At 42.8% G+C, this 19,224-nt stretch overlaps 1 protein-coding gene across 1 annotated transcript in view; it reads left to right on the top strand.

The window, feature by feature from the left end:
* Positions 1 to 1,784: 1,784 nt before the first annotated feature.
* Positions 1,785 to 19,224, top strand: part of plxna3 (plexin A3) — a 152,340-nt gene continuing 134,900 nt past the window's right edge. Inside the window, exon 1 of the mRNA XM_085780798.1 lies at positions 1,785 to 2,086. The gene's annotated coding sequence lies outside the window, so the exon portion shown is untranslated. The remainder of the gene's footprint in view (positions 2,087 to 19,224) is intronic.

Raw genomic sequence — 19,224 nt, 5'->3', positions numbered from 1 at the left:
GTTGAAACTATCATCTCATTCTATTCCAGTTCTATTTTTGTTTTATTATAATTATTACAATATGTTGCATTGTTTTACATGTAAAGTGTTGCTGCTAACTTCAGATACATGTAGTAAAACTCAGGTAAAGTAAGTCACAATACTGTTTACTCTCCACCACTGTCAGACCTGTTCATCATGAGGAGCTAACAGTGATCAGACTGTGTTGCAGGACTCTTCTCCCTGGGTTTGACCTCAGGCTGTGATGCTTTGACTGGAGTGCTTTACTGTAATTAAAGGGATAGTTCACCCAAAATCCAAATTTCACTCATTATCTACTCACCCTCATGTCAACGAAGAGCTGTGAGAAGTTTCAGAGTCCCCCGTGCCTTCTCTGAGTTAAGGGGGGGGGGGGTCCGTGCAGCAGTATTTGTCCATATAATGGTTGTGAATGGATACCACTTTTCTTCGTCCAAAAAGACACACCAAAAAACATCCAAATACCTCCATACTGCTCGTCTGTAATGTCCCTCTTGTATTGAAGCCCCGACATGAGAAATTGTTCCGAAAAAATTAAATAAGTCTATATTTTAAGCTTGTTTGTAGCGGAAGCTCCCAGTGTCTCGGTTCACTGCTCTTCCTGTGTCATTTGCACTGACTGGCGGAACAATTTCTCATGTTGGGGCTTCAATACAAGAGGGACATTACAGACGAGCAGTATGGAGGTATTTGGATGTTTTTTGGTGTGTCTTTTTGGACGAAGAAAAGTTGTATCCATTCACAGCCATTATATGGACAAACACTGCTGCACAGACCCCCCGTAACTCAGAGAAGCCACGGATAGTTCTGAAAATTCTACCAGCCCTTAGTCGACATGAGGGTGAGTAGATAATGAGTGAAATTTGAATTTTGGGTGAACTATCCCTTTGAATGATTACATCTGTATTTTAACTTACAGTTGTTAAGTCATCTTCACTAATAAGTTTAGATTTCAAAAGGTGTTGACAAGTCCAGTTTCTCCCTCTCCATCTTTATTGTGAAGTTTGATATTTGCTGATTTTACTTTTTTTTAAATACTTTTTTCATATTTACAGACTCACCATCTAATGGACATCACAGATGTGATTCATCCTCAGACTCCCTTCTCTCTCTCTCTCTCTCTCTCTCTCTCTCAGCTGATTCTGTTTGTTCTCCTCCCTCTTGCTTTACTCTCTCTTTCTTCATCCCTTTCCCCCCCTCATCGTCCATATGATCACCCCTCCATCTACACCCCCCTTTATTTTTCATGCATCTCCTCACTTCTCTCTCTCTCTCTCTTTCCCTCTATAGCCTACATATATTTATACACCTCCACCGCAGCGCTGTATATCTCCCTCTCTCCCTCTCTCCCTCTCTCTCTCTCACTGTGTGCCTATGCCTCTCTTCCCATCTCTCTCTCTCCACATCTGGCTTTGGGAGGAGGAAAAACAGCAGATTAAGGAGTTGGACTCGACCAACAGAGACCCAGTCGAGGGGGTGGTCCAGCTGCTTGTCTCACTATACAGACACACAGTTGTCACTATTACACCGGTAAAACATCACGTCGTTCATTTTAAAATATCAATAATAAGCATGATCTACAGATTGAGTCCTTAGTAAACACATTTATTCATATTCAAGTCGTTTCATTCGCCCCCTTTAACTGAGCCCCCCCCCCCCCTCCCAGCCGGGCGCACAGTGGTACAGTCCAGATGGGGAGGCGGGGGGACGGAGGAGGAGTGTGCGGGGGGGGGGTGAGGGGGGACTGGCTGTGGCGGAGCAGGGGCAGACCGAGCCGAGCCAAGCCGAGGCAGGCTGTGTGTGAACGAAGAGACGCGCCGCTCCGCGCTCTGACCCCCCCATCTCAGCCCTGGATTATTCTTTCACTTTTTATCTCCACGCATGAACTCCCCCCCCCCGTGCGGACTGGTCCTGCTGCCCACTGAGCCCGGCTGCCCCGCGCAGAGAAGAGCAGAAAGAAGCAGAAGAAGCAGAAGAAAGGCAGCAGCAGCAGCAGCAGCAGCAGCAGCAGCGCGTGGGACTGTGGATTTAAATTACTGATTGGACTTTTCTGCGCGTGCCCGTCCAGGTACGTCCGGATGGGGTTTTTATTATTATTATTATTAGGGGGGGGAGTTTACGGTGTTGGAGGTGGGGGGTTGTGAAGGTCCAGGTCCGGGAGGCAGGTCTGGGGGTAGCGGGGAAAGGGGGGGTGTAGGCTGTGTGTGTGTGTGTGTGTGTGTGTGTGTGTGGATGTTTTGGGGGAAAACGCCTCGTCTCCCCCCGCTGCATCACCGCTCATCTGCTGCTCCTTCCTCGTGGATTTTTTTTTTTCCCAAGCGTGGAAATTTCACCCTGTTTTTCCACCGTTTTCCCCCACGCACAGAGTGGGGAGCGAGGCAGAGCCGGGGCTGTGTGTGGAGCCCCCACCCCCTCCCTTCCTCCCTCCCAGGTAGGAGTGTTTTTCACGCTCGCCTCGGCCTCGCTGTGCGCTGCGGATCACTCTCCTCCCGGGTCGGAACGCTCCAGTTCGGTGCGGTAGAGAGGCGTTCTGTCTGTGGCCGCGGATGTGTGTTTTTCAGTGTGCGGTGGAAGAGGGGGAGAGTGGTGGGGGAGGAGGAGGAGGAGGTGGGGAGGGGGGGTCTGGGAGGTAGCGAGGCTCCAGACGCCGATCCATTAAAGAAGAACAAAAGGGGGAGGCAGCGGAGAAAACGTTTTTTTAAATCGCAGCTGAAACCGGCGGAAAAAAGAAAAAGCGTCGAACCGACTCCGACCCCCCCAGGCTGCTGCCCGGGGTCCGCGCTCCACAACCCAGCCTCGGTGTTTTTCTGATTCCGTCCATGTGCCTCCATCCTCTCAGAACCGACCGATCCGTCCGAATCGAAACCCGGGGAATCCTAATCGAACTGTTCAGCTTTTTGATCGATTTCGAAGACGGCCAAAGGCGCTGATCGGACTGTGATGGATGAATTACATTCACACCGAGCTGGAGGTTGTTATCAATCAGAAATCCCATCGGTTGATCTATGTGACTTCCTGCTTCACGCAGACTCGATTGGCCCCCCGTCCCATCTCTGATAATCAATTAAAACGATCAGAAATGACAATGACAAATGTGTAAACGATTGATCTGATCAGAGCCATAAACATTAAGAATCTGATTGGTCGGTTTTCTGCGTTGTGACATGCTATAGGGTAATCGATAATCAGAAGAATCAGTAGTATGATCAGTTAGATAATAAGTGATCAGTCCACAGCAGAAAAAGCAACAATCACACAGTGTAGGCTAATCAATAACAGATATGATTGGTTGTGTGATGATGGATGAGTGAGTAATGATGCAGATCTCACCTGTGTGTCCTCACTAACAGATGCTCACCTGATCAATAATGTTATGGATCAGGTGAATGGCGGTGCAGCCCTGGTTCTGAGTCTCGGTGTTTAAATGTGAATCCAGAACAGCATCACGTTTAACTGATCAGTAATCAAACAGATCAGTAATGATTGGCTGTACTCAACAGGAGGAAAGTGCAGCAGATGTGGGTTCAGGTCCAGACTGGATCTGAAACCATGTGTCCAGGGGAAGTAAATGAATCTGCAGTTGTGTTTTGATGATCAATTATTGATTTAAATTGATCAGTCTCATGTTAAACACCTCCTCGCTGCAGTTTCTCTGATCTGATCTCAGTTTCTGCTTCTGTTCTGTGAAGATTCACCCAGACGATTTATTGACGATTCACCAGTAATGAAAACGATCTTGAGTTTCAGTTCAGATTCAGATTAAATACAAAACTTTATTTAACATGTGCACTGAGCCGAAGAGCAGCGGGAGGTTCTAGATCATACAGCAGAGAGTCATCGCCGAGGAGATTAAATATGAGAAGAATAATCAGAACAAATTAAAGGAGACGAACAGGAAATGAAGGTGAGATTACAGAATAAGAGCGGCAAATGGTCCGTAACGAGGGGAGAAAAAGAAACATTTAGAATCCGATGATTAAAATAAACAGTCGCTGAATGAATGAATGAATGAATGAATGAAATCATCAGTTTGTCGTCAGCTCTGTAATAGTTTAGCATCGTTTACAGCTTCGTCCGTGACTGTGAAATTTCAAAACCTGCAACTCCACGAGTCCAAGACCACATCCTCCTGGTCCAGGAGTCCAAAACCCCCCAAAAGGCTCTGTGTAAGATCAGATCCAGTCTGCAGAACCAGATCAATCGCTCCCTGATCGAATTATCAACCAATGACGAGGTTTCACCTGTCAGCTGGAGGTGAGGATGTGTAGAAACATCATCAGTCATCAGAGCTGGAACAGTTTGTTGACAATCATGGGCATTTTTTTTTAAAAATCCATCTGCTTTTTCATCTTTTCCAAGTAAAAATACTTCAAACTAACCAGTTTTCAGCCTCAGATGAGAAACTTTGCTGCTTTTCGCAGTGAAATCAACATTTTTTTTTAGGTTTTAGAATTTTGGATTTGAACTGAGCACAGCATTGGGTGAGATCTCAGAGAATTGGTGAATTTGTGTTGCAAATAGGATTAATCAGAGTAACAGAGCTTCAGAGTCAGAAACACACTGACATCATCATTGTGTGATGAGGTGGTCGCAATATGAGTGCTGGAGCATGGACCTCCATTAGACAGCTCCAGGTTCCTGGTCCTGAAGTTGGACCCAGGACCCACAAGTGTTTTAATTTTTTTCTGTATTAAGACATAAACAAAAAAAAAACTTCAGTGAGGTTGTATTATTTTTTTTATCACAGGAGGAGCTGTCAGGCTGAGACCAACACTTATTGTCATCATTAATACGTCTGACATGTGTTTTCTTTTTAAATCAGCTGACTGATCAGAGAACAGTGGAACAAAAAACTCATTATTCCCCGAAACCCAAGTGAATACATTCTAACGTCTTTTTCTGTTTGAGCAACAGTTTAAAACACAATGATGTTGTTTTACTGTCGGAGAAAACTTCAAATATTTACATCAGAGAAACTGGAACTTGTGAAGTTTTTGGCAATTTTTGTTTAAAAAAAGAAACAACAACCTAAATGATGAATCCCTATATGGGACTCATTAGATTTAGTCTCATTCAGCCTCCTCAGACCACATCACAGTCTGTGGTTGGTCTGATGTTTGGATCTGTACCAGTTCTCAGTAGCTGAATTTACAGGAGTCTGTTAGTCACTGATAAACAGAGGAGTTGAACTAAACACAAATCACTGAACGGTTTGAAACAAACATTTAAAACCAGATTTTTACATCTACACCACGGTCACGTTCCTGATGTTTCCTGTAGCGCCATCATCTGGTCAACACTTACATTTGGTTTGTGACCAAATCAACATCAAACAAAAACAAAAAAAGAGCAAAGGTAAATTGCTGAGTTGGTTGGTTGATCAAAATACATTTTTATTAGTTTCAGATTTTTTAAATGAAGGTTCCAAGTTTTCAGATGTGAGAATTTGCTGCTTTACTCTTATAATAAAGTAAATTGAATTTTTTTTTTTTAGTTTTATAACCAATGAAAACTCTAGTGAGTCACAGTCAGTGATTATTCATATTTCATAAACTTGGTGATTAATCAGTTCATTGACTAAAGCGGATTTCCCACCTCATGGCCACGGTACAGGAAACATGGTCACAGTCTCTCTTTCCTGAGTTACAGCTTTGAATAATGGCCACAATTGTTTTCGCAGAACATTATGATGTCACAGTGAAGCTGACCTTTTGACCTCTTGGATATGAAATGCCGTCAATTTACGGCCTTTGACAGTTGCGTTAAATTCAGATCCAACTATGATAATAAATAACCGCTGGCGAGACCGAATATCAATAAGATTCCCATCAGCCTCGGCTCCGCTCGGTTTATCGCTCGTTAGCACGTTTTAGCTAAACACGCCTGCTAGCCGTCAGCGTGTTAGCTCTTAGTGTGCTAAAGGTCGAGTGGGATTCAGACACAACAGGAAGTGAACACCAGAGGAGAGAGGTCAGAGGTCACAGCTCTGACGGCCTCATTAGTTTACAGAGGGAACAGTAGTTCTTGAAAGCAGCTGCAGCCATCACCCGATTATCAAAATGTCCATTTTTTTGTTGATCGACTAATTTTTAATTGATGGATCAGTTGTTCCACTTGTTAATAAAACAACAATCACGTTTCCCTTCACTCATGATGCCAAACCTTTGACCCTCCACCTTGTTTGTTTGTCTTTATTAGCATTAACAGTGAACCACAGATCAGCTGGGACAGTCATTGGGTTTACAGCCACTTGTAATAGCCACATGTGTTGAATGGGAATGTCCCTAAAAGCTGCTGTTACTCACTGTTAGCAATAAGCGCTAAACTCGCTAAACCCGCTAAACTCAGATCACACTGTGAATATGTCAGATTCAATTTTTTTTATCATCCAGATCCAAATGTTATAGGAGCTGAGAATATGTCACAAATCTGTCACGGTGTTCAGGAAAGTGATGAAGGTGGATCAGACTCTGTAAGTGGACTAGACAGGTTCTAACAGGTTCTTCTCTGGTCCAGGCCTCAGCAATGCAAATCACTAGTTCAGCGCTAATTGTGTAATTCTACTGACAATAAGCAGACACAGAGAAATGGTTCAGGATCAAACTGCAGACTTGAATCCTGGATTTAAAAACCCCATCAGAGTCTTGAACCGGGTTTTTGTAAGGAGGGGCCTGATGGTCAAAGACTCAGACCACCTGAGAGGTTTTCATTAAACACATGGAGCAGTGAAATGACCAGAATCTAAAAAAACATGGAGGATGTGAAGGAGAAGACGATGTGTATTTCTCTTTCTTTTTCTTTGCCTAGAAAAACGACTGAAACGACCAATTAATCCTGATATTAGTTTCTGATTGAAATCTTTTTCCGACCGATCAATTAACGGATGAATCAGAGGATCACGTCACACTGAGCTGGTTCCTGGTGTGAGGGTCTAACTGGAACCTTTTCTTTCCACACTAAGCTTCATTTTCCTGCTGCAGATTATCATACATCACTTTTTCCGTGTGTGTGTGTGTGTGTGTGTGTGTGTGTTGGTGCAGCCATAGATCTGGAGGTAATGGGATTTCCTCCTCCTCCTCTTGTCTCCAGTTCTCCTGTGACTGTAAATCCATCACTGCTGCTTATTATGGAATATTGATCATATCTATATATATGAGAGTGTGTGTGTGTGTGTGTGTGTGTGTGTGTGTGTGTGTGTGTGTGTGTGTGTGTGTGTGTGTGTGTGTGTGTGTGTGTGTGTGTGTGTGTGTGTGTGTGTGTGTGTGTGTGTGTGTGTGTGTGTGTGTGTGTGTGTGTGTGTGTGTGTGTGTGTGGACTTAATTGGAACCAGGTTGAAACCAGGTCAGGTGTGTGTGTATTGTTTGTGTGTTGTAATTGAATCTAAAGGACTGTCTCTCTAATACACATGCACACAAAACTGCATGTCATTCTTTATTAATATGCAATTAGACACACACACACACACACACACACACACACACACACACACTTGTGCTGAGTCAGTCATGGAGTCAGCGCAGAGGAAGTGCTGAGTCAGCAGACAGAGACGGACTCTTGGTATATTTTCACCTGCACTGTTTCACCTCTGAGTCTGAGAAGACGTCTCGCTGTCGGTCTCCTGGCCAATAGAATCGTCCCGCAGCAGTGATGTCATCTCTCACCGGTCCTTCTGTGTGTCTTTGTGGTCAGTTTGTCTTGGTGGACATTTTGCTCCTAGCTGTGGTCAGTTAATGTCTCACATTGGACACTTGGCCTCTGTTTCTAGTAGTTTAGTGTGTTTGTGTGATGGATGTAGTTGTGTGGTTGAGGGGCCCCTGGTCTGTGATCTCAGCCAGGTTCTCGTGTGAACTGTGTCACCTCGGACTTGTTGTTGACTTGTTGTCAATACAGCTGTTGTCATGAAGCTGTTTACGCTGCGCTCATCAGATGTGGACACGGTGTTTCAGAGATCAGACGGTTGTGTTGTGTTGTGTTGTGTTGTGTGGCTCCGCTCTGCTGCTCCACAACCTGTGTCTTGTGACAGCGTCAAGCCGACAGCCGTCTACTTGTGGTTCCTCATCCATGTGTGAGCATTTATATGAAAGTGTGGTGATCCGCTCCTTGACGGAATCTTTCTAACATAAACGTGAGAAAGCTTCATGGATTTTTTTCCCCTTTATTTCGGTTTCATTTAATTTATTTTTCTATTTTTTTTTTAATATATGGTTATTTTTCATATTATATTCTATTTGCATTGTTTTGGTATATTTTGATTCTATATAATCTGAATTAAATCCTGTGTGCAGTTGATATAAACATGCATCCAAGGAAAATTCTGTAAAAATAATTTAGAAAGAAAGAGAAAGCCTCATGGAAAATGAAAAAAAAAAAACTCATGGAAATGAAGGAAAAAAAATCTGTATTTCAGATAAATTACAAATCTGTAAAAATAATGAGTTTTTCCACCATAATTAAAGTCTGGTAGCATCATCTAAATGCTGATGAAGGCCAGTAGTCCAAAACTGAAATCCAGATCTGGCAGCCAGCACATGGGCCAGAATCAGCTAACATCTTATCTGCCGGTGCCAGAGCTGAGCCTCAGTGAGCCAAACTCACCTCCCCAACTCCTCAGCTGTTGGCTTTACATTCACTGTAAAGACATATCCAGAAGGTGGTGAGGAGAAAATGAAACGCTCATGTTCGCCATCATTAATCCACCGAGTTCTTTTCCATCTGGTTTGTAACCACAGACCAACGTTTCTACCTTAGAAACCAGCAAACTCTTCCTATACACTTTATAAACTGACTGTATTTACTTATAAAACTATATAAACGTGGACTCCTCTCACTGAAGCTCATTCTCACCTCCAGGTTCCTGCAGTCAGCCACCAGACTGAATGAAAATGTGAACTTCCTGTGAAATCTCCCAGATGTTTGGAATATTTGTGTCGACCATAAACTCCTGGCAACACAGTTCTCGTGTCTGTTCACATTCGTTCATGGATTTACTGCTGCTGCTGCTGCTGCTGCGGCTGCTGCTGGGGGGGCGTGGCCTGTGACTGATGTGCTGTTTATAATAGGAGAATGTTACTTCTTTTTCTGTTGCTGTAATTTACTGATGTCACCTAAACGCCTCACATGCACAGTGGTAGTGGACAGTAGCTATCGGCAGATGTGTGTAGAGAAAGCGCTGGTCTACAGTCAGTTACAGCGATAGATCTCAGACAGGTGTGTAACATACCTGGGCGTCTCTTCATCTAGATGGGCGGGGCTTATGCTGCGTTCATAACAACTCGGACGTCGAAATTCCCAACTCGGAAATTTCCGACTTCTGCAGGAACTCGGGAGAAAAAAAACATGGATACCTGAAGGAAGTTTGGCATATTGTGGCTCATAGCTGAATACGAAAAATCAATGCAGCAGTAAATGATGTTTATTTTGGAGGAGAGGAGACGCTGCAGATGAGTGCACATAATGTTACAGCCTTGATAACAGTTAAACGTTATTTCCGTCACATACAAGGACCACAATTTCACACCATACAACAATCACAGCTTAACATAAACGTATTTCATATCGGCTACTGCAATAATACACAAAAATATGCACTCAAACCTCAACAAATAACTTAAATGTCTAAATTCTAACCGTTTAAGACGAGGGCCGCCATGTTTTGATGTTGTCGTGACGTCAAGTTGGAAAGTCGGAGCTCTGATATGATACCCGAGTTCCCGACCTGTCATTTCCGAGTTCGACGCCGTTCAATTCATTTTTTACAACTCGGAGCTCGTTTTTTTTCCAACTTCCGAGTCGTCTTGAATGCAGCATTAATCCACATGGGGGCGGGGCTTAACCTGGAGAACATGTGGTGAAGTTGATGGGTCAGTTTTTATACAATCGATTCATTTAATTCTCAGACACAAACTCTCTCTCTCTCTGTCTGTCTCTCTCTCTCACACACACACACACACACACACACACACACACACACACACACACACACACACACACACACACACACACACACACACAGGATGAGCCGAGGAGCGAGAAGGAAACAATCAGCTGACACTCTTCACTTCCTCCTTTGATGCCTCCTGACCTCCAGCAGCTGTAGCTCAGTGTGTGTGTGTGTGTGTGTGTTCCTGTACATGTGTGTTTAGTCCTCTGAGAGGCCAGGGTCAGATACATACACTGTGCATACTTGTGCGTGTTCAGGGCTGTGTTGTGTTGTGTTGTGCGTGCGTGTCCTTCATGAGGTCCAGTGTACTGTGTGTTCTTTGTTCACAGGGTCGGCACAGACACACAACACTAACACACTGCACACAGCTGAGCTCTGATCTGATCACAGTTAGTTCTTCTGTAACTGAATTGAGTTGAAATGAATTGAACGATCACTTCATTTGGTCATGTGATGCATTACTGCATTTAATAATTCAAAGATCATTTATTGATCAGCTGTGGATGGAGACAGCAGCAGAGTCAATACAGCTGTTATCTACAGGTTTAACAGTCTGATTACATCACACTACTTTAACTTTAGAGAATGAAATGAGTCTAATCACACTGTTAACCCGGATAAGTTGATTGTACTTTCATCAAGTGATTGCCTCAAATGGTTTAAGTTATTGACATTAGAAAATTAATTTGTTCAAGTATAGTCAACTTAAATATACAATGGTCAGAATTTAAAATTTTAAGTTGCATAAACGTAAATGCTTTAAGTAATCAACAATTGAAATAAACTGTGGAGTCTACTTAAAAGTACAATATTTAGAATTTAATATTATAACTCAAATACACTTAAAGTCCTATTTTTTGTGAATTACCACACAATACAGTACATTTTATCTATTTTATTTCATTTTACACACAACAAAGCAACAAATATGTATTAACAATGATGCTCTGTGTGAAATACAACATGCAAATCCAAAATAACAGTGCAACTTTCAAAAATGTGTCCTCTGTAGAATAATGACAGTAAAATTAGCAATACCAGACGACACATTGCAAGGCTGCAGGAACAGTTCGGACGACGGGACGTCTGATGTGACATGTTGATCTTCAGTGTTTATTACTGATCTGAGAACAGCTCAAACACATCTTCTGCGTTTCTTTTAAATGTTGGTATTGATCCAATCAGAGGAAGCTGTCTGATGTCTTACCTGTGAATGTTCTGTCCCAAAAGTGTCTTAACTCACACACAGCTGCTCCAACATCCTGCTGTGTGTGCTTCCGTGTGTGTGTGTGTGTGTAATCCCTGGAGTTCAGGGTCAAATACATGTACACTCAAGTGTGTTCACATCCTCCCTGTGTGTATAATTGCATGTTAGCACGTGTGTGTGAGAGTGAATGTGTGTGTGTGTGGTGCTGCTCTGCAGCTGTTGAACTATAGAAATGCTTTATGCACCAACAGGGACTTACTTATAGGCTCAGTGTGTGTGTGTGTGTGTGTGTGTGTGTGTGTGTGCAGGGTGGAGTCCGAGCCTCAGGATCATACCACAGCTTTTTCCTCATGTTTTCAGTCATTATCTCCAGATCACATATAGCTCCATGTAGTTTAAAGTTAGATGGCCGTCTGTGTGTTCTCTGTGCTCTGTTCAACGCTCCGCAGGAATGTAAAGTACATGTGATTTGCAGTAAATGAGTTAAGACGTAGAAAAACAGTGGTTTGCTCCCGTACATGGAGCCTGTGAGGCGGCTCTGGACCTTGGTTCTGGTCCTTATCTGGGACTCTCTCTACAACCTCTCCACTCTCGGCGTCTCTGCTTTAAACGGTTAGAGAAGCACTGGAGCGTGTCCTGGTCTGAGCCTCGGCTCTGATCTCTGATCTGATCCTGACAAATGTTTAGCTTTAATAATCATAACAGGCTGAGATCAGCTGCAGGAGAGGGACTGGACACAAGTGGTCTGTGATGGATGTGGCTCTGCTACATCTGGGTCTGGACATGGTGGCACCAGGAGGAACTGTCATGACCCCGAGGCACCGCTCCGTTGAGTCTGGATCTGCAGAGCTGCTGCTGTTGTTGTTGTTGTTGTTGTTGTTGTTGTTGTTGTGTTGTTGTTGTTGTTGTGGTGCAGCAGATCTTCTCTCCCATCTTCACCCCCCCATCCTTGTTCTTGTCCTTCACCATCTTCTTCTTCACCTTCTTCGTCTTGTTTTCAGTGGACAGTAACGGAGTAAATTTACTTGAGTACTGTACTTAAGTACATATCCAGAGGATTTGTACTTTACTTGAGTATTAGATTTCTTTGGTACTTATTACTCTTACTTGAATACATTTCCAAGACAAATATTTTTACTTTTACTCGAGTTAATTTCTAGAAAGCCTTAGAAGTACTCGTTACTTTCAGGTCTGCTCTTTTTTTTTTTTCTTTCAAAGAGTTCATTCTCAGAAACAAGAGTTAAAAGCTCCTTCAATTCATTTAGAAAAAAATATAGTAATTAATTGATGTGAAAAATAAGAAATTTACTTTTACTTAAAGTAAATTTAAAAGCATGTACTTTTGGATACTTAAGTACCTTTAAAAGCAAGTACTTTTTTACTCTTACTCAAGTAACATGTCGACTGAGCTACTTTGACTTGTAACAGAGTAAAATTTGACCAGTAGTATTTGCACTCTTACTCAAGTACTGGGGTCGAGTACTCTGTCCATCTCTGCTTGCTTTGCACCCTCTTCTTCACCTTCTTCCCCTCTTCTTCCTCTCCTTCTGTTGCACTGGATGAGAAGATGTTTCCTGTCTGACCGTGTGATATGAGGATGTTTAAATGAAGGTGTATAAAATTTCATCGGGATTTGTTCCAGATGTGTCCAGATGTGTGAAAGCAGCCTCTGAGTCCGACTGATGTCAGAACTGTCTCTCTATACTCTATGTGACAATGTTCTAATATGAGTGTCTGTGTCCCTGTAACATCAGATGTTCAGAAGCAGGTCTAATCAGCACTGACACTTTCCGTCGACGTCTCTCTGAGCCGACTCTCTCACCTGCTGACTCCCACTCCGCTCCTGCAACATGGCCACATTTCCCTGCAGGCAGCTGACAGTCTCTGGGTCTATTTTAGACCTGGACTCTGAACAGATTTCCAGTGAAGCTCACAGAGAGGGACCAGGCTCACTAAAAGCATTCTTTTTCTCCTTCTGCTTCTCTCTCTGAGGGGGGACACTTCAAACGCCAAGTGTTCACTGTGGAAAACACATTAGTTGCTAAGTGACAAAAACTTAATTGAGACATTTTAAAGGCAGAAACTGGACCGAGGCTTGAGGGTCCTGAGGGGGCTGCAGGTTTCTGTCTCACATGGGGAAACAAAACTCAGCAGAGAGCCAGACTGTGGATTCACTTCCCCTGTTTCCTGCTTCTGTAGTCCAGAGGTGGACTTGACTGCACAATACATGTTTTGTTTGTCTTTTCACCAGATGATGAACCAGGACAGTGTCTCTCACCTCTTTGTGATTGGTCAGCTCTATGGAGGTGAGAGACTGGGCGGAGTTTACCTGCTCTCTCAGATCACTCACTTCACTTTGTGAATGTCCTCCAGGAGAGAGCCTCTCTAGTTGATGATGAAAGGACAAGGGACAGTGGAGTAGGTTGAGCTCCTTCACTTTGGCCCGGCGCATGTTCACACTGTAAAGAAGAACGTGGGCCAGTCCACCTCAGAATGTGGCCTGAGGGAAGGGATCTCAAATGTGTCCTCAATGTGTCTTGGGTATGTTCACACCTGGACTAAGAGTTGACCACTTGTGATCAGATCAGATAAAGGGGACATATTATGGAAATATCACTTTCTGAAGGCTCTTTAACATACTATATGTGGGTGTTGAGAAAAATGTGAGGGCGGAGCAAGCAGTGGTTCATTTGCATTTAAAGGGACAGACACTGAAACCAGCCGTTCTGAACAGGGCTGTTTAGAGAGGATGAAAAGAGCTATGATGTTTGATCCTTGGGGGATTTTGACCGAAGCATGTCACAGACATGTCTTTAAGACACCTGGGAACTATTTTAATTTGTGGAAAGGGGGCAGAATATGTCTCCTTACCAGGTCTGAACAAGAAAGGATGTCTCTATTAGAGATGCACCGATCAATCGGCCGCCGATTAAAAAAGCCGGTTTTATATCCAATCGGTGACCGGCCAGTCACTGTCGTAATTTCCGGTTTTCGGCCGATCAAACGGCCCAGAGCAAAAGAGCAGCGAAGCTAAAAACAAGCAGAAGACTCGGGAAGAAAACATGTCGCTGATTTGGACTTATTTCACTGTGTGCCAGGAACACCCAAAACATGCTCTTTGTGGCCTAATGCTTGCAAGTCAAAAGTAAGCCGTGGAGGATAAGTGTTTCCTCCAGGATTTTTTTAAAGAGTGGCGGCGACCGGCATAATGCCTATTCTTGAAAAGGGGGTTTATGATAGCATCATATAGCCTACCACTAGTTGTGGTCTTAATTGCAGTTATATAAGCAAAAGGTTGCCTGGGAGAGGGGTTGTATTAAATTTGGGAAAGGGTACTCAAGCCAAACAAAAATGGTGTCTATTGTATGATTATAATTATTTCTTAGATAGAAAACCGGTATCGGAAAAACCGGTTTTGGCAGGTCAGACCTTCTTTAAAACTGGAAATCGGTATTGGCCAAGAATTTTGCAATTGGTGCATCTCTAGTCTCTATATTTAACTAAACTGCAACAGTGGATCTGGACACAGTCTCCAGGAGGTGGCTGAGGTTGTCTCACCAGAGACCAGGTTCACTCCCAGAGACCAGGTTCCCATCCACAGTCTTGTCAGTGACAGAAGCAGCTCTTTGGTCGGGGTCAGTGGAGAACTACTGTGAACATTCATCACAGCTAAAAACACTGTGACTGCAGACATCACACTAAACAGTTTGTTTAAAGAATAATGAGGCTGCACAGCCACAGGTCCTCAGAGGGAGCAGGTCTGGATGTTTCAGACCCTCTCACTTCTCTTCCACATGAGCTGCTGACAGACACCAGTCATGATCTGCATGCTCCATTACACCTCTTTTACGCATACATTATTCTCATTCATTTAAACAAACAGTCAGTTTGGTCATGTTTTCCATGTTGGTGGGAGATTCTCCACCACTTTGGTCCAGATGTCAATTTTTGGATGGACTTTGCTCCAGATCTGGTCATGTACTTTAGATAATACTGTTGTGGAGTGTTCATATTTACTGTATAATCCTATGCCAGGAGCAGACTATACAGATTTTCACCTGATTTTGTCGTTTGTATTTATTTTATTTTGATTTTAAAAAATCAGGGGACAATACATATTAATAGACACTTTCGTGTAAATACGCAGGATTGCAGCAATCAGCTAATTTCCATCCTTTGTCCCTATCAGGTTGATGTTAACATTGTAATTGACAAGACAGAGATACACTAGTCATGGAGGACAAATTTCAAGCGTCGGGCCCAATTATGAATGTCGACAAATACGTGTAGTGTAACATAACTGATTGACAGCAATTGTGTGTCTATGATGCACCACAACACCCCGAGAGGAAGTCTAGCATGTTCAAATTGTTTCCATTTCTCTGCCTAGTCTGACATCTCCTACGACGTGAACCTTGACACTGACCAATAGGATGACAGAGCTGTTCAATCGTTTTTTCTTCCTTTTCTTTTTCGTGTCTGAACAAAAGACCGGTAGCATCACACACAGCACTTTGGTAGCCATGATTGACAGTTTCTTGTTACGCCTGCCTGATGACCTATGAACTCGCGCAGGGTCTTGGTCGTTGATTGGTCGGGGTCAAACTTGTACTGTTGTCAGTCTCCCGACCAAGACACACCAAAAGATTATGCCACTGTGATCGTTTAATCAGACATTAAAAAGACAATTAAAAAAATCATGTAGTCTGATCCTGGCATTAAAGGTCTGTGTAATATCAAGGTAGATGTCTAGGTGTTCTTTCATTATAAAGCAGCTCTAGGTTCTATATTAGTACTGTAGAAGTATCAAAGTCTCAGTCCGCAGAGAAATGCACACAGACTGTATTCAGAAACTGAGCCTTAACACCAGCCGTCAGACTTCCTGTGTCCTTGTGATGTCACAAAAAAAGTAGTCACCCCCGCTCTTAGTGATGCCTTAAGTCCACCTACCTGGACATGCTTTTGACCCATCTAGAATTTGTTTATTCTATACCTGAAATCTGTTCTGTTTTTGTTGGACCAATCAGAAGAGAGTCTCAAAGCCTCCTCTCTTCTGATTGGTGTTTTTCTCCACTGGGGAAACTCTCAGCAGGCGTGTAATGCCAACAGATAGTAATTTACTGAGATAAAATATCAAAACATCATTTTAAAAACTAATAATCCGTCTCTCTTTACCCATTCAGAGGAAGTGGAAGAAGAAGTGAAAGTCTTGGGAACCTGGGAACCACTTTTACACAGAGCTTTGTGTAATGATGCAGCATCAGAGGGGTCGGCAGGAGTTTGCCTCTGCCTCTGGTCTGTGGTCAGTGTGGTGCAGTGAGGGGAAACCTGTGAAGTGAAACCTCGGCCTGTTAATGACTGAAACAGAGCTCAGTGTTTCCCGCCCAGCTCTGGACAGACTTCACAGCTTTTTTACAATAGCTGCTGTTAATGTTTGCACTTCCAGGCGTCAGGTAAATGAGGTTTTATCGGAACGCTAATGAAGGCGGCAGGGAGGCCGGCGGCTCAGGAAGTCTTCAACAAAAAAAGGGTTTTCAGCCTGAACTCCTGCAGAAACGCCCTCGGAGCAGCTGATCCAGATCAGACCTGGACCTCTGAGCCGGTTCTGTCTCAGCTTGGAGATAAAATCCTGACTGCGTTCTGCACGTTTCAGCTCATTTGTCTCACAGCGTGTATATTATACATGAGAACAGAGCGTTTTTACAAAGTAAAGTAAGACTGAATCACATTGAGCTGAGAACCCTGCTGCTGCTCACATGTTGTTTCTGGCCACGCCCACAGCCTGTGACATCACACCAGCCATTTTACATTTAACAGCTGATTAAACAGCCCCACCTCAGTTATCTGTGCCTGAATTCATATACGTATCTAAGGCCTTAAAAGGTGTTTAATTGATTTCATAAAGGCATTAAATATTTTTCCCCGCCCAACTCAGGCTGTACTGAGAGTTTTTAAAATCAAATGTTTTTATTTGCCATTTCTTTTTCTGTAGTTTTAATGTTGCCTCAAAAACTAAAATATCTTATTGATAAAGATTATTCTCAAAATGCATTGTTTATACAGTACAACTACCATTCAAAAATAATTAGTAGTTAATGCTGATATAATAAGCTTGTAAGAGGTTTATAAAACCTATACTGCAGTGTGATATAATGGCCTTAATATAAGATGTTTTTGCAAAACCTTACGATATATAACGTGTGTAAAAATGAATAATATATTATAGATATTGAGCTCAATTTGGCATAATTAGAGATGGAATTTAAGTTGAAGCCACAAATGTGTTTTGTGAGGTCACAGTGTGACAGAAGTGTGATATGCACGTGACGTCACGATACTCGGAAGTCGCTGTGGAACGTCCACTGAGTGGCAAAAAGACGAGTGGCAGAGCCACCAAAGTTGAAAAACAACGCAAGTAACGAAGCGATTTTCTCCGAGCCCACACAAGTCTGACATGTCTAGCTTTGCCAGCATGTAAAGCAGCAGCAGCATGACCTAACAGAGCTGCTAGAAATCTTGAGGATACGTCTCACTTTGACCGAGTTACATTCAAGAACCTGTTCTCAATGACGGAAAGTAAATTCACTGGAGCGGTCATCCTTTTGACATCAATTGTTTTGATATAACATATTTTATCCAGTTTATGAGTCCACCTATCCATCAGCACGTTGAGGGAGGTTTGTTTTGCCACTCAGTCCGAACGAAAGGGGCGTTGCCCAGGGCAACGTGACGTAAACGCATACCCTCTATTCCCTCTGGAGAATGTGAGGTCACTCTGATCTTGAACTTTGACCTTTGCACACTAAAATTTAATTGGTTCATCCTCCAGTCCAAGTGAATGTTTGTGCCAAACGTGAAGAAGTTATGTCGAGGCGTTATTGAGACATCGTGTCCACGGGCCTCTAAACATATTGGGCAAAATAAGAGGAATGCAGAGATGGACAGAGTACTCAACCCCAGTATTTGAGTAAGAGTACAAATACTACTGGTCAAAATTTACTCCGTTACAAGTAAAAGTAGCTCCGTCGACATGTTACTCGAGTAAGAGTAAAAAAGTACTTGTTTTTGAAGGTATTTAAGTATCCAAAAGTACATGCTTTTACATTTACTTTAAGTAAAAGTAAGAGTAAGAGTAAATTTCTTATTTTTCACATCAATCAATTACTATAATTTTTTCTAAATGAATTTAAGGACCTTTTAACCCCTGTTTCTGAGAATGAACTCTTTGAAAGCAGCTGCACTGATGTGCTGCTTTTAGGGGTTAGGGTTTCCTTCTTTGACAAACACAGCTTGTGTCCAATAGGATTTTAGAAAAAAAAAAAAAAAATAGCAGACCTGAAAGTAACGAGTACTTTTCATCCTTCCTAGAAATTAACTCGAGTAAAAGTAAAAATATTTGTCTTGGAAATGTATTCAAGTAAGAGTAATAAGTACCAAAGAAATCTAATACTCAATTACAGTACAAATCCTCTGGATATATACTTAAGTACAGTACTCAAGTAAATTTACTCCGTTACTGTCCACCACTGGAGGAATGTATAGTTGTTACAGTAGGAAAAGTTCCCATGTTTTCCCACAACATCTATAATTTAAATCAAACATCATATCATTCACATCAGTGGTCTCATATTTTTATATCCTTGATATAACTTTGGACTGTAAATGACCTGAGGCTGGCTGGTCTCCGTCATGTCTGTGTGAAGGATGGAGTCCAGCTGATGAATCCAATCAACATTTACTCTGCGTGCTCTTCATGACCCCGGCGCAGGATAAATATAGCCTCCAGTGCAGCTAAACGCAGCGTGACTCTACTGTCAGTCACTGGAATAAACTTTGTTTTGATTTTCCGTCCCACCAGTCGGCACGGCGGTGATATACGGAGGGGTCAAAGGTCAGCGGGGCAGTACGATGAATGAGCTCCCTGTCAGTACATGTGTTTACAGCTCTCGCTTCGTTCTGGATCCGTCAGCGTGACCCTGAAATAAACTGAAACTCTAGAGGATTATTTTCTGTTCTGCGTCCATCTGAAAACAGCCAATAGAAATAAAATGAATGACAA

This window comes from Trachurus japonicus, chromosome 7 (genome assembly GCF_045865225.1).
Source record: "Trachurus japonicus isolate A0001 chromosome 7, Traja_1.0".
Classification (NCBI taxonomy): Eukaryota; Metazoa; Chordata; class Actinopteri; order Carangiformes; family Carangidae; genus Trachurus; species Trachurus japonicus.
Note: the sequence above shows the minus strand (reverse complement) of the source record. Positions and strands in the feature narration are given on the sequence as shown.